This window comes from Dama dama, chromosome 3 (genome assembly GCF_033118175.1).
Source record: "Dama dama isolate Ldn47 chromosome 3, ASM3311817v1, whole genome shotgun sequence".
NCBI classification, from domain to species: domain Eukaryota; kingdom Metazoa; phylum Chordata; class Mammalia; order Artiodactyla; family Cervidae; genus Dama; species Dama dama.
Window position 1 is genome coordinate 63,096,066 of NC_083683.1, and position 14,010 is coordinate 63,110,075.

The 14,010-nt window shown below is 41.2% G+C and overlaps 1 long non-coding RNA gene across 1 annotated transcript; it reads right to left on the reverse strand.

The window, feature by feature from the left end:
- Positions 1–264: 264 nt before the first annotated feature.
- LOC133047474 (uncharacterized) lies at positions 265–12,731 on the reverse strand. The gene is made up of 3 exons (XR_009690756.1): positions 12,520–12,731; positions 3,538–3,675; positions 265–2,159 (listed from the first exon to the last, which is right to left on the reverse strand). It is a non-coding gene; the product is annotated as an uncharacterized LOC133047474 (long non-coding RNA).
- Between the last annotated feature and the right edge of the window lie 1,279 nt (positions 12,732–14,010).

Sequence of the window (14,010 nt, forward strand, 5' to 3'; positions counted from 1 at the left end):
TTCATCCTCTAGGTCCCTATAAAATATCCTCCCTCTAGGTGGCCTTCTCTGATCACCCCAGCTGGGCATGCTCACGTCCTCTTCTGAAACGTTTGTGTCATTAACAAATTGCTGCCATATGTGACATCTATGTGCTTACATGTTTATTTCCCCTGTTGATCTAATGTCTTTGCATCCTCTGCATTGAGCACTGTATTTTCAACATAGCAACTGTTGCTTGGTGTCTCAGACTGCTAGCTGCCTTCTCCAACATCCTGTTCCCCCTTTTATGTAGAAAAAGAGCCCTGAGTTTTAGCCAGGCTTCTCTCTATTTTTCTTTTTTTTTTAATTCAATATAAATGAAATAGCTAAAAATTTGCTGGACTCCCTGATGAATTAGTGTAGCCATTTGTCTAAGTGCCTGACCAATGAGATTGAAACAGAAGGATAATATAAAACGTCCATAAGTCTTGAAAGGGAGGAAGCATGTCTTCTACTCTGCTTTCTCATTCTCTGCTTCTTGGAAGGCAGATGTAATGGCCGGAGCTTCGGCAACCATGTCAGGCCATGGGATAGTAGTTAACTGCTGGTGTGAGAGCCTCAGCAAAGCCAGAAGCCTTGGTCTACAAAGTCTTTATGGTGTCACCACTCCAGCCCAGGACTGCCAACGTCTATTCTTATTTTACATGAGAGAGAAATATTCTCTTATCTTTTCTAAGATTTTGTTGTTGTTTTCTGTCAGGTATAATCCTAAAACTTGCAGTCATTGTTGATTGCATGCTTTATTCATTTATAAATGGTTATTATATAATTATACCCACTTCCTACTGTATAATGACTTCGGCTTTCAAATTTATTTTCAATTTTAGATTTTATTTTTTAAAAACTATGTTGGTGCATAGCAAAATTGAGCTGCAGGTACAGGGTTCCCACATAACCCTTACCCCATGCTCAAGCTCAAGTGACCATTAACATACTACACTCTATTTTGTTACAGTCTTTGAAACAACATTGACACATCATTAGCAACAAAAATTTACAGTTTATTATGCATGACTCTTTAGTTATGCATTAGTTACATTGTATCACTTTTGACAAATGTATAATGATGTGTATTCATCCTTACAGTATCATACAAAATAGTTTCACTACCTTAAAAATCCCCTGTGCTCCACCTATTAATCTCTCCTTCCCTCCCCTGAAGCCCCTGGCAGTCACTGATCTTTTTACTCCCTCCATAATACTCCCTCCATTCCTCTCCAGAATGTCATATAGTCAGAATCACACAATACACAGCCTTTTCAGATTAGCTTCTTTCATTCAATATTATGCCCTTAAGGTTTCTCCATGTCTTCTCATGGCTTGATAGCTCATTTCTTTTTAGCATTGAATAATATCCCATTGTATGTGTAATCAGAGAAGGAAATGGCAACCCACTCCAGTATTCTTGCCTGGAAAATTTCATGGACAGAGGACCCTGGGGGCCTACAGTCCATGGGATCTCAAAGAATCAGACACAACTGAGTGAATGCGCACATGCGGGTAATACCACAGTTTATCCATTCACCTACATAGGGACATCTTGATTGGTTACAAGTTTTGACAATTATGGATAAAGCTGCTATGAACATCCATGAACAGGTTTTTGTGTGCATGTAAATTTTCAACTCCTTTAAATAAATACCAGGGAGCAGAATGCCTGGATGATATGGTAAGGATATGTTTAATTTTGTAAGAAACCATCAAACTGTCTTCCAAAATGGTGGTACCATTTTGTATTTTCACCAGAAGTGAATGGGAGTTCCTGGTATTTTGTTGTTTTAATTTGCCATTCTTTAATAACAATTGGTATTGAGCATATTTTTATAATTATTTTAAATAATGATTTCTTCCTACAACATTGTGAGGACAGGTTACATTAATACCACCTGTACTTAGTAGCAGAGGAGATAGACCCAGAAAACTTCCTGATTGTCAGTATAATCTTTATAGGTAAGGAATGAGAAATCATGGTGAGAGTTCTGAGCAGTCCAGCTAATGGAGGCTTCATCGTTGAATCCCTGAGTGTTGCTCCCTCTGTTTAATGGGAGCCACGAAGATTTCTCCACACTTTGAGCAGTGGCTATGTTTGGCCATGCCTGCGTAATACAGAAGAAAGGAGATGCTTGGCAAACGAGGACCTGAAAAGAAAGAGCAGTCATTGACTGGCACACACTTGGCTGCCAAGAGCATGTCATGCCAAGCAAAACCATGCTTGCTGCTTTTCAGGCAAACCCCTCTTTCTTCTGAGAAACAAAAGCAAAAAAAAAAAGGGCCTTCAGACAAAACAAAACAAAAGCAACCAACAAAACCAAAAACACATGACATAAATCATATCAAGTCCCTCACACATGAAGCACCTTTTATAGGACCCAACAGACGCACAGCATTTGCAAACAAAACTTTGCTGGCAGGCTTTGATTTGCTCTTCCACATTTCATGTGGAATGCTAAATTTCTGAATCCCACAAACACTGAATTTCCTATGCATTACTTTCATACTGAAATTTGAATGCCTTGGTTACTAATCAGCTCTGTCTGATCTTTGAGCTCAGGATGGTGTTAGTATTAATCAAGAATCCAATAGATGCAATAGAGAAAAGTGTTTATCTTCAAGTTAATTAAATTGCAGAATATAGATACAGCATAATTCCCTGCTCATCTATAATGAAAATCAAACTCCTCAAGACTAGAAATAAGGACAGGAACTTTTGAAACACAAATTTTTGGATGGATATGTTCCCTAGAGCAGAATCCAGGGCATTGGGTTATACTGTTTTGTAATAATAGTTTAGATTTTTAATTTACAGTATGCAGAGTGGAAGATATTCCAGTCTGGCAAGTTACTTAGTTGCTAGGAGTAGAGGATATAAAAGTTGGGCAGCGATGGTGGTGAGGAGCGGGGAGACTGGGACTCCATTGGAGATTAACTAAATTTCTGCTTATTCAATACAGCATGTCCTAACATTCCATATATACATTTTTGGCACTGTTCTGAGTCAATCAGCCAGCTTTCTTTTTATTGCTTTACCATATTGAAGAAGTAAGTAACTTCAGAAATGACAAAATAAAAATGTAGAAGTTCTCTGAAGTCAAAGTGAAAAACAAAGGAAAGGTAAGATTAAGGAAAATGAGAAAAGAGATAAAGAAACATTGTGTGAAATAGGGAGTAAATCCTCCTTTCCTTTCTCATTGAATTGTAACATTAGTAATTCTTGTTTCCTCAGTAATAATCAGAGTGTTCATGGCCTTAGGCTCTGCCAAGATTAGCCAGTGAATTCTCAGATCAGAGTCAAGCAAGTTCTGGTCTACTTTTTCCAGGAGGCATTTGCCAAACTACATCTATGAATACCAAAGATTCAAGATGACCAGAAGCTACAGACCACATTTTTTTTTTTCAGGGTTCTGTGCTCTTTTGGAACATAAGGCCACCTTTTCACTGGATGTATTTAATTAGAAGACTTTGGATTTTAATAGAATATCCATTTGAAAATGACTTCCACAAAAAATCAAGAGGTACCTGACGAAGGATTGTAACAGTGACTCAGTGATCCAGTCACATCAAGATGTTCCTGCCCTTTCATCTGGTCCGTCCCATTGAGGCATCTTTGATCCTCAGGCTTGTCATGTCAGGATCACAAAACAGTAACATCATATTCTTTCACAGTTACATCAAAGAGAAAAAGAAGTGGCAGGGGGAAAAAAAGCAAAAAAACAAGTAAACAAAACTCTCCTCCCATTTCTCTCTCCTTTTATCAGAAAGGAAAAACATTTCCTAGAATCCTCCAAGCCAGAAATGGCCAGAACTGAGTCATGCAGCCAGCCTTAGGTACGTGATATAGCTAGAGCATTTTATGCCCATCTGGAACTTGATGTTTTTATCATGGGAAATAGGCTCTGCTAAGGAAAAAGGCATGAGCGGAGTTATACAGACCAGGGGTCCCCAACCACCACCCCACCCCGCCTTGGCCTATTAGGAACTGGGTCACACAGCAGGAGGTGAGCATCAGGCAAGGGAGTGAAGCTTCATCTGTATTTACAGCCACTCCCCATCACTCGAATTACCCCTTGAGCTCAGGAAAACAAGCTCAGGGCCCCCACTGATTCTGCATTGTGGTGAGCTATAAAATTATTTCATTATATATCATAGTTTAACAATAATAGAAATAAAGTACACAATAAATGTGATTCTCTTGAATCATGCCCAAACCATCCCCTCCCTCCTCAGTCCATGGAAGTATTGTCTTCTATGAAAACAGTCCTTGATGCCAGAAAGGTTGGAGACTGCTGATAGAGACAACAGGGTCTGCCGTTGCCATAAGTTTAGAAAGACTGCTGGGTATCCAGAGGAAATATCCCTCCTGACACAAAAGATAGAGTTGTTACTAGGATGCAGGACTGTCACACAACCACATAATTCAGACTTGGGGGGAAATTCAACACGGTCCTGCAGTGAAAATCTACCACCCCTCATCTGATTCATTCTGTATTGCAGCTTTAATCAAGAAAACCATAATGCTGAGGAACTGACTGATTATAAGCTGAAAGACTAACTTTTGTACCATGTGACTGGTATGCTGTTCCTCTCTTTCTTAATTCTTCTGGTCCCAGATGGGATTCACTCTATAAAAGTTAGCTTTCACTGATTCCCTGGGGCCCAAATGTTTTTCATTGGACATTGGAGTTGAATATTTTCATGAAATTTCCCATAGAGAGATGATGGGTGAAAACCCGCCCAGCCCAATAAAATCTGCCATCTCCTCCTCCAGGACCTTTAATCATGACCAAGCTCCAAATACTGCAGCTCAAAAACACATTTTATTTTCCTGCTTAAGATGAAAGGTCTATTTTGAAATAGCCAGTATTTCAAGACTAGGTTCATCCCTGCTCAAGAGTCTCAGCTAATTAAGATGATCTCAACTTACCTTTCAGAAACTCTGCTATCCTTTTTATTTGCTTGAACAATGTGTTGGTTGGGAATTTTAAATTCTCCACATGCTAGGAGTGCAAATATTCTTAGCTCTCATAAAATAATCTTCTTTTAATAAAAGAACAGAGAGATCACCCACAAAACAAAATACTTAGTCTGGGTTCAACTTGAAGAATCGAAAATATTTATGTTATCTTGACTTTCAATAGGAGTTGCCCTGTGGAATCAAATCGCTGTTTGTCAGAGCTAACATCCCCACCTCCTGTTTAGCCAGAATCAGATGTACTAGAGAAAAGGAAAAGGAAAATAAAGAGGGAAAGTCAAGATTATTGCACCTGGCCCATTGCGTAATATTCCCACCCTGGACGGTGAGGTGGAATTCCTTCTTGCCCCTCCCTCCACATGTGATCAATTTAGATCCTGGAACAGGAGACTTCATTTCTTTGTATCTTTTTTGTTCTCGCTCACAGACTTTTAAATGCTGGTCACCCTCATAAAATTATCTAATCCTTCCTCGAATCCCACTCCCCACTCCCTCAGCAGCCCCTAGTGGTAGTGACTGTCAAAGGTTGACTGTGCGGGTGGGGTTGAATAGAAGTGGGTTGATTTGCATCTCTTTCTACTGTTTATTTGTATTTTTCTTTTTAAATTTTTCCTTTTATTTATTTTCGTTTTATTTATTTTTATTCCATTTGTTAGCTAAAGTGGTGCTTCACTGCGGCCTGGGCTTCCCTCTAGTTGTGGCAAGTGGGGGCTCCTCTGTAGCCGTGGTGCTCAGCTTTCTTCTTGGGGGGGCTTCCCTTGCAGCACCCGGGCTGTCGGGCCCTCCAGCTTCAGTCGTTGTGGCTCCCGGGCCCTAGAGCACAATCATTGTAGTGCACAGGCTTAGCTGCTCTGCGGCATGTGGGATCTTCCCAGATCAGGGATCGAACCGGGGTCTCCTGCATTGGCGAGCAGACTCTTTACCACTGAGCCGCCAGGGAAGCCCTATTTGTATTTTCTATCTTCCAGTTTCAATGAATGTGCCCTGTTCTTATTTGAAATAAACTTTAAAAAAAAAAAAAGCCTTTGAAAAATCCCCCCGGAGTTACCTTTGATCTTGGTTAAGTGGGCTTATTCAAGAATTTTGTTGTCCCCAACACTCACTAAGAAACAAACTCTGAGAGAAGGTGAACAGATGAAAGTGGAAGCAGGTGGAGAAATGGGGGATGTTTGGGCGGTCTCTGCTCCTGGTGACGTCTGCACCGTGAGAGTTCCATAGCCGTACGTAAGCGGATACATGGCATACAACCTCCATGTGAGCTTCTGAATCACAAGTTAAAGACTCTGAGAGCTTGTCAGCATATAGAACACTCTTGGTCACATTTATTTAACCCAGTGTTTCCCAAACTCATTTGTCCTAGAAGCTCTTATTTTTGGGGACACGTATTAATTTCTTGTAGAACCAAAGTTTGAGAAATACTGCCTAAACAATTTAAGCAAAGTATCTTCTTTTGTATAAGTAATTAAATCATTAGTCACTGCTATGAACTCTAGCCATGTTTATGCACAGAGGCAAAGAGCCATATGCAGTAGAGGAAAGGGCACAATATTTGAAGTCAGAAAAATCTTGGATTTTGCTTATGTCAAAGGATGAAGTTCAACTTCTTAAATCATGATACAATGATAATTATATTACCACTCCCCAAGATTTCTAAGAGAACTGAAGAAAGGGTCTTGTGGAAAAGTAAAGCTTTAGGCAAATTAAAAAAAAAAAAAAATAGCCTACTGTTTGACACCTAGAATATATTATCTTGAATTACTTACTATTTATAAATGATTTTCTATTGTAAGTTGGGCTAGGGTTATTGCAGAAACAAATGATCTTCAAATCTCATTGCTGTTATATAATTAAGAATCTTATCTTTCTCCCCAGCACTGTTCATTTCAGGTGTTTCTGTTCAGGTAGTTCTCTTGGGTGGTTTGCCTCTAAGCAGAAACTCAGGGACCCAGGTCCTTTCCGTCTTGTGGCTCCATCATATTGTAGTGGAGGCTTGGTCTGTCCAGGCTTCAAGGTCACCCTGGCACTATCCAGCCAGCAGACAGCAAGGGAAGTAGGATTTCATGAAGAAATACACAAAATTATTTAGGGCCTGCAAGTATGTATACTACCACTTCTCTTCTCCTTCTGTTGGTCAGAACTAGTCATGTCACCCCCTCCTCAATGCAATGGGCATTGGGAACATTATATTTCTGTACTTTGGGAGGAAATGTGGTACTTGCATAAATATATAACGTTGTCTCCAGACATAGGCCTGATTTACAACTGGTCTATAAGCCCCTCCATTCCTCACACTTGGACTCCAGCTCCCAATAAATGTTAGTGCTAATAATGAAGCAATTTAAACATTTGTTTTTCTCCCTGAATTAGTTACAGTGACCTCAATTAGTTGGCATTTGGGACAAAGAGCTTCCACATCACTGTGCACAATTACAGGGAATATACTCTGGTGAAAATGTAGTCTGATGAGGGAGAGAGAACCCACATAAATATATCCAAGCACCAACCACAGACTCTGCCAAATACTTAAAACCAAATGCAGCTGTGCAGAGGACACATACATCTGTGGAGAGTGAGAAGGGCAGTCAAGGAAGGGGATGAGCTGGATGTCTGAAAGAATTAGAACCAGGAGGAGATCACTGGAGAGGGCTAAAATGTATACAGTATTTTTCAATAGCATATAATTTTTCTAATGAAAAAGGTACAAAATTTAGAAAATACAGAAAAGTACAAAATGTTAAAAAAAAAAAAAAATCCCCCATAATCCCAGTACCCACCCACACTTCATATACATTATCTCTGCAGAGGTGATCATAGTTTACTTTTCCATAGTCTTCCAGTCTTTTTTCTAAGTATATCCAATCTTTTTTCTGAGGATACATTCCCCTCCAATACCATATTCCACAGGTTTTAAGCTTAATTTTTTTTTTTAAACTCACCATTATAGTCTGAGTAGATCCCAGTATCCAGAACATGACTTCTGACGATTTGTATATTCAGCTAGTGCCAGTATTAAGCCGCTTGAGTCGTGTCTGACTCTTTGCGACACTATAGACTGTAGCCAGCTAGGGTCCTCTGTCCATGGGATTCTCCAGGCAAGAATACTGGAGTGGGTTGCCATGCCCTCCTCCAGAGGATCTTCCCAACCCAGGGACTGACCCCGCATCTTCCATCTCCTGCATTCCATCACCTCTAGCACCACGTATTCAATTGCAAATTGAATTGGGCAAAAATTGCTTTTAATTTTTTACTCTTGTAAAAATGCTGGGCTGAATGTCTCTTTGTATCCATCTTCGTATGCATCTCCAATTATTTTGCCCTCCAAAAGAACTGTCATAAATGGGAGTTAGCATTCATTCAATTTTATGATGTTTACCCAGAATTAAGTTCTTTATAGGTAATATCTCATTCAACTCTCAGAACAATGGTTATGCCAGTACAAGAAGTATCCCATTCATTTTACAGGTGAGAAAACAATGAATTAGAAAGGCTCAATCACCTGCTCCCAGCTTCCCGGGGCCGGGGGGGGGGGGGCGGGGGGGGCGCTCAGCGGTAAAGAATCTGCCTGCCAATGCAGGTTGGGAAGATCCCCTGGAGGAGGAAATGGCAGCTGACTCCAGTATTCTTGCCTAGGAAATCCGACGGACATAGGAGCCTGGCGGGCTACAGTCCGTGGGGTTGCAAAGAGTCACACAACTTAGCGACTAAATCACCAGCACCACAATCACTTGCCCACGTGGCACATCTCGTACACAGCAGAACTGGGATTTGAACCTGCATTGGCTGATTCTGAGCCCAAGCTCCATCCACTCTGCACATACTCTGCCCCAAGAGTCCACTTAAACTCTCATTAGTAGATTAACCTCCATGGAAATTTGACAGTGAACGAATATGGCTTGAGAAGAGGCATGTATAATCAGGGGGAATGGTTTATGTGATGGCTTAGAGGAGAGAGAGAGGGTAAAGTTTTATGAGGGATAATAACTTTTGCCAGGTTGAAGTAAAAAAAAAAAAAATATGAGCTAGTATGTCTAGGGAGGTAAATTCATTCAAAGGAAGGTCTCCAAGGCAAAGTTCAGAAGTGTTGGAAAATTATTTAAAGAGACAATGGGAGTGTCTGTCTGGTATATACAAAGGGGAGTGATGTCAAAGCAATACTTGATAAAGATGTCCTTGGTTTTATTCTTTGATTTAGGAAGCTGACTTTTGACTTGTGGAATGAGATAAAACCCAAGATTCAGAAGTCCTTTTGAAGACCTTTTGTCATAATTTTTTTTTTCCAAGTCTGACATGTTCTCTGTGGGAATGCAACTTTCTTCACAGAAGCTATAGAATTTTAACGGAGCCTAAAAGCCTGACCTTGAATGCCTCTTCCATCTCCAGCCTTTACACACAGCCACTTTTCTGAGTCATTCCAAAATCTAGATGGAATCAGGGCAGGAGCAAATACCACAAAGAGATGAAAACATTCACCAGAGGAGCAGAGGGTAGCATGGTGGTCATGAGTGTAAGCTCCATATTCTGATGACCCGGATTCAAACACCAGCCACCAACTTACTAACCATTTCAGTTCAGTTCAGTTCAGTTCAGTCGCTCAGTTGTGTCCGACTCTTTGCGACCCCATGAATCGCAGCACGCCAGGCCTCCCTGTCCATTACCAACTCCCGGAGCCTACTCAAACTCATGCCCATCGAGTCGGTGATGCCATTCAGCCATGTCATCCTCAGTCGTCCCCTTCTCCTCCTGCCCCCAATCCCTCCCAGCATCAGGGTCTTTTCCAATGAGTCAACTCTTTGCATGAGGTGGCCAAAGTATTGGAGTTTCAGCTTCAGCATCAGTCCTTCCAATAACTAACCATTTGACCACGGGCTATTTACTTATCTTCTCTATTTCTGTTTCTTTAACTGTAAAATGGGGTAATAATAACGCCTGCTCTTTAGGGTCATTGTGAAGATTACATGAGTTAAAAACAAATCATAAATGTTAGCTATGAGTAGCTCCAGAAGGTAACAGGTATAATAATTTCTGCAGTTGGTTCTCAGTCCCCAGTTCTTGGAACACTCAGATCTTCAGTAGATGTGGACAGATTCAAACTGGGAGGCCAGTTCTTCCTAAGTTAGATAATTCTTGCCCCTGAAGAATGAACATCTATTTGCCAAATATCCTCAGCACCAGGGTGTACAATCACAAACAGACTACCCCTAACATGGTCCTTTTCCCTTCTGAACTTTCTGGACTGTCGCACAGAGGCCCAGGGCCAGCACTACCATCTTAAGAACAACACAGAAAGCTCTTAGACCGATATTCCCTTCCTTCCCCTCTGCTGTGTGTACCTTACTTCCCGACAGGACATCTCTCATCGCTCCTCATTCACTGCTGAGGTACGTACCCTCTGTGCACAGCGTCTTAGCCTCTCTTCTCCTTTCCTCCTTTCCCATTTCTTGTCGTGTTACTTTTGTAATGGTGGAAGTTGAATGGGGGCCAGAGACCTCTCTGTTCCCCTCTCCCTTTCCCCCCCAAAAGTTTACTTTCATTTTTATCTTATATCTCTATTTTTAAACTTTTATTTACTTTTTTGGCCGCACCCTGCAGCATGTAAGACCTTAGTTATCCTGACCAGGGATTGAACCTGTGCCTCCTGCATTGGAAGGTGGAGTCTTAACCACTGGGCCACCAGGGAAGTCCCTTCTCCTTTTGTTATACATGATCAGATGGCATTAGGCAAGTAGAGGTCTAGCATCTATCTTTAGAGTTTTGAAGGTATCCCAAAGGCTTCTACAGGAATGTCTCAAAAGTCTCCATCTATTATCTCAAAAATCTAGAACTGAAGTGAATCTTCCTAGATGTCAGCATTTAAACTAAGGTGTAAATCAATCAATTACCTTCGTGCCGATTAGTTGCGAATATTCAATTTTAAATGATCATTTAAAAATCTCCAACAGTCTGCTACACTATGAGTTAAAAAACATTCAGAGGGTAGTCTGGGAACTAACTCCTCTGGGTGACATTGTTTCTATGGGAAAATGCACTCTGAATTCCAGACAACCCATTTACCCACTAAGTTTTGGGATATGACCCTTGAGTAAGTTGGAGACTGATTAAAAATACCAAATATTTTTATGTATTTTTTATCAATGCATTAAAAACACATTCTTTGGCTTTATCTTAATAGATTGAAGTGTTTTCTACACTCTTCCACAAGAGTTGCTTTCTTGACCTCTAAAGCACAATGAAGAGGGCTCGTGGATTTTCTGCAAAGAGCCTGGCTATTTTAATTAGCCTCATGTCTGTAAGATCAATTATTTTGAGACAGTAGACAAACAAAATCATTCATATCGTTGGCAGATTTGCACAAATGATTTCACAAGGGTAAATCACTTTCAGGTTACAAAGGACAGATTCATTCAATCTACGTGAGAATGTTTGGAAAATATTTTTCAATTCCTTTTTTTCAAAAGCACATGCTATGTGTGGAATTAACTGGAATCTGTTTCTTTATTTCTTTAGGACTCACACAATCATGATGGTTCCTACTCGCAGGGTAATGTGACATTTCTATGCTATCAAGTTTCCTGTCTTTTTGAGCATTTTCTAAAGGAGACACCATTTTTCCTTTGCCTTTGGAAGCTGGGTTCCCTGTGAGGTTTCACATGGTAGAATGAGTTGAGGAAATACATGTATGGTGGATGGTCTGTTTCAAACTCATTGTAACTGAAACAAAACCCACAGCCCATGGAGCAGAAAGGGCCCAGAACTCTCAGAAGACCCGAGATGTGGCCCTGACTCCCGAGTTGAGCGGCTCTGAGCAAGTCCCTAACCTCAGAGCCTCATTGAATCTTGACCTGCACAGTGAGGGGTTTACATCTAGGACGTGAGGTTCCTCTCTAGCCCTGTGTTCTGTCTCCATGGTGGGTAATGATGTAAGGATGCAGGGCACAAATTCTTCCAGAAGCTTGTCTCTCCACTCACATCCACTTCAGTGGGGGAACAGAGAGGATACACTGATATTACAATAATGTTTTTCAGTTTACATTAACTGTTTTCTTTTTTTTATTCATATATTTGACTGTGCTGGGTCTTAGTTTTGACATGTGGGATTGAACCAGGGACCCCTGCATTGGGAGCTAAGAGTCTTAGCTACTGGACCACCAGGGAAGTCCCCATTTACAGTGACTTTAAAATACATTTTAACAAATAGCAAGTTAAGTGTCTGTGAATAACAATCAATTGTCTCCAAAATTTTACTTCTTTCTTTCCTTATTTTTCTGCCCTGCCCCTTCCCCCCTTCCCTTCCACCCACTCCCTCCCTCCCCCCTCCACTTTCTTTTTCTTCCTCTCTCTCCCTCCCTTTCTTTCTTTCTTTCTTTCTCTTTGCCTTTAAGAGGCAGACACAACAGCCTTGGCTTGGAAACGCAGCTCTGCAGGTCAGGCTCTAACAAAGGGAAATCCCCATGTGCTGGAACCTTGCAACTCCAGAAACGGGCCGTTTATGAAAGTGAAGTACCGCTGGGGTGAGCCAAGAAGCCACTTACGATTCCAGCCAATTGTCCCCAGTCCAGACCATTCAGAGGGAAGGGCTGTGTGGATCTCCTGCCAGCAGCTGTCCAAGTCCAGGAGGAGCGGCCTCTGCTCGGGAAAGCCACTGCGCCAGGGGAGACGATTGCTGGGCCGGGCACACTTTCTCTTCTGTGTGGACAAGGCTGCCTTTTCCTTAACTTGAAATATTCTTTCCCTGGATCCTGAAGGTCGGACTATTTGAAGATGGCTTTCATATATTTAGTTTAATGCTTGCTAACTTTTGACATTCATGATGAATGGGAAGGAGGGAGGGTGGAGGATTGGGCGGGGTGGAAATGGGGGGTGGGGCGTGGGGGGGAATAGAAGATAAGGGCAGGCTGATGTGGGAAGGAAAAGGGTGGAGATAAAGGAATGGATAAATAAAAAACCTAATGAAAGAACAAGCAAAAGCCAGCAGACACATATGCAAACAAAAGAAGATATTTTTTGAGTGCCCACAATCTGCCAGGTGTTGGGTTGGGTACCAGGGTACTAGCAATGATCAATGTAGCCAGGTCTCCTCCACCCACCCCCCGCTCCAACCACCACCACCATTAAAGGCAATTTATCGTCCAAAGAGGAAAGATATTAAACAAATAATTAATACTTTAATAGTTACAGTTTAATAGTTACAGTTGTAAAGAAGATAAAGGACCTCTCTCTAATCCAGGAGGTAAGAGGGGTGGTGTTGAACAAATTTGGATATTTTCATACCATCTTCCACAAATAGAAATCTGGAAGTAAATTATATTACAAGATGGCATATTTTTTTTCTAAACGAAACTCAAGCACTTGTCCTGCCCTGCCCTACTCTACACCCTTGGATATTATGGGGTTCTTACTCCAATCTGCCAGCTCCTTCCTTCCCCTCCCAGGCTTACTGTGGGGCGCCACCTAGAGTTTGAATGAGGTATTCCTATAGCTATAGAGTACTTAATTCAGTTGCTAAGTCATGTCGGACTCTGCGATGCCATGATCTATAGCTAGCCAGGCTTCTCTGAGCTCCACTATCTCCTGGAGTTTGCGTAAACTGATGTCCACTGAGTCAGTGATATTATCTAACTATCTCATCCTCTGCCACCCCTTTCTCCTTTTGCCTCCAGTCTTTCCCAGTATCAGAGTCCAGTGATGTTTAAAAACCTAGGATATTTGCTGTTTTTTTTGAAAACTTAGAATGAATAAACAATCAATTAAAAAATTAAAGAATGAGCAAAGCAGCAGGAAAATACCCAAACAAGACAAAAACTTTCATTCACTGTCTTTGGCATCCAGACTGAATTAAAAGGGCTTCCAAGTTTTCTAGGAAGAATGGCTTTCTCTAGGCGCTTTCCAAGATTTGTTTTGCAAAGCTGCCAGGGGGAATTATAGACAATGAATTGTAAGTAACAAGTCTCATGGTGACATCCAAAGTGTTTTAAATCCAAACCTCAGAGTTAAAAGGCTCCAAGAAGATGCCTACAGTTTAA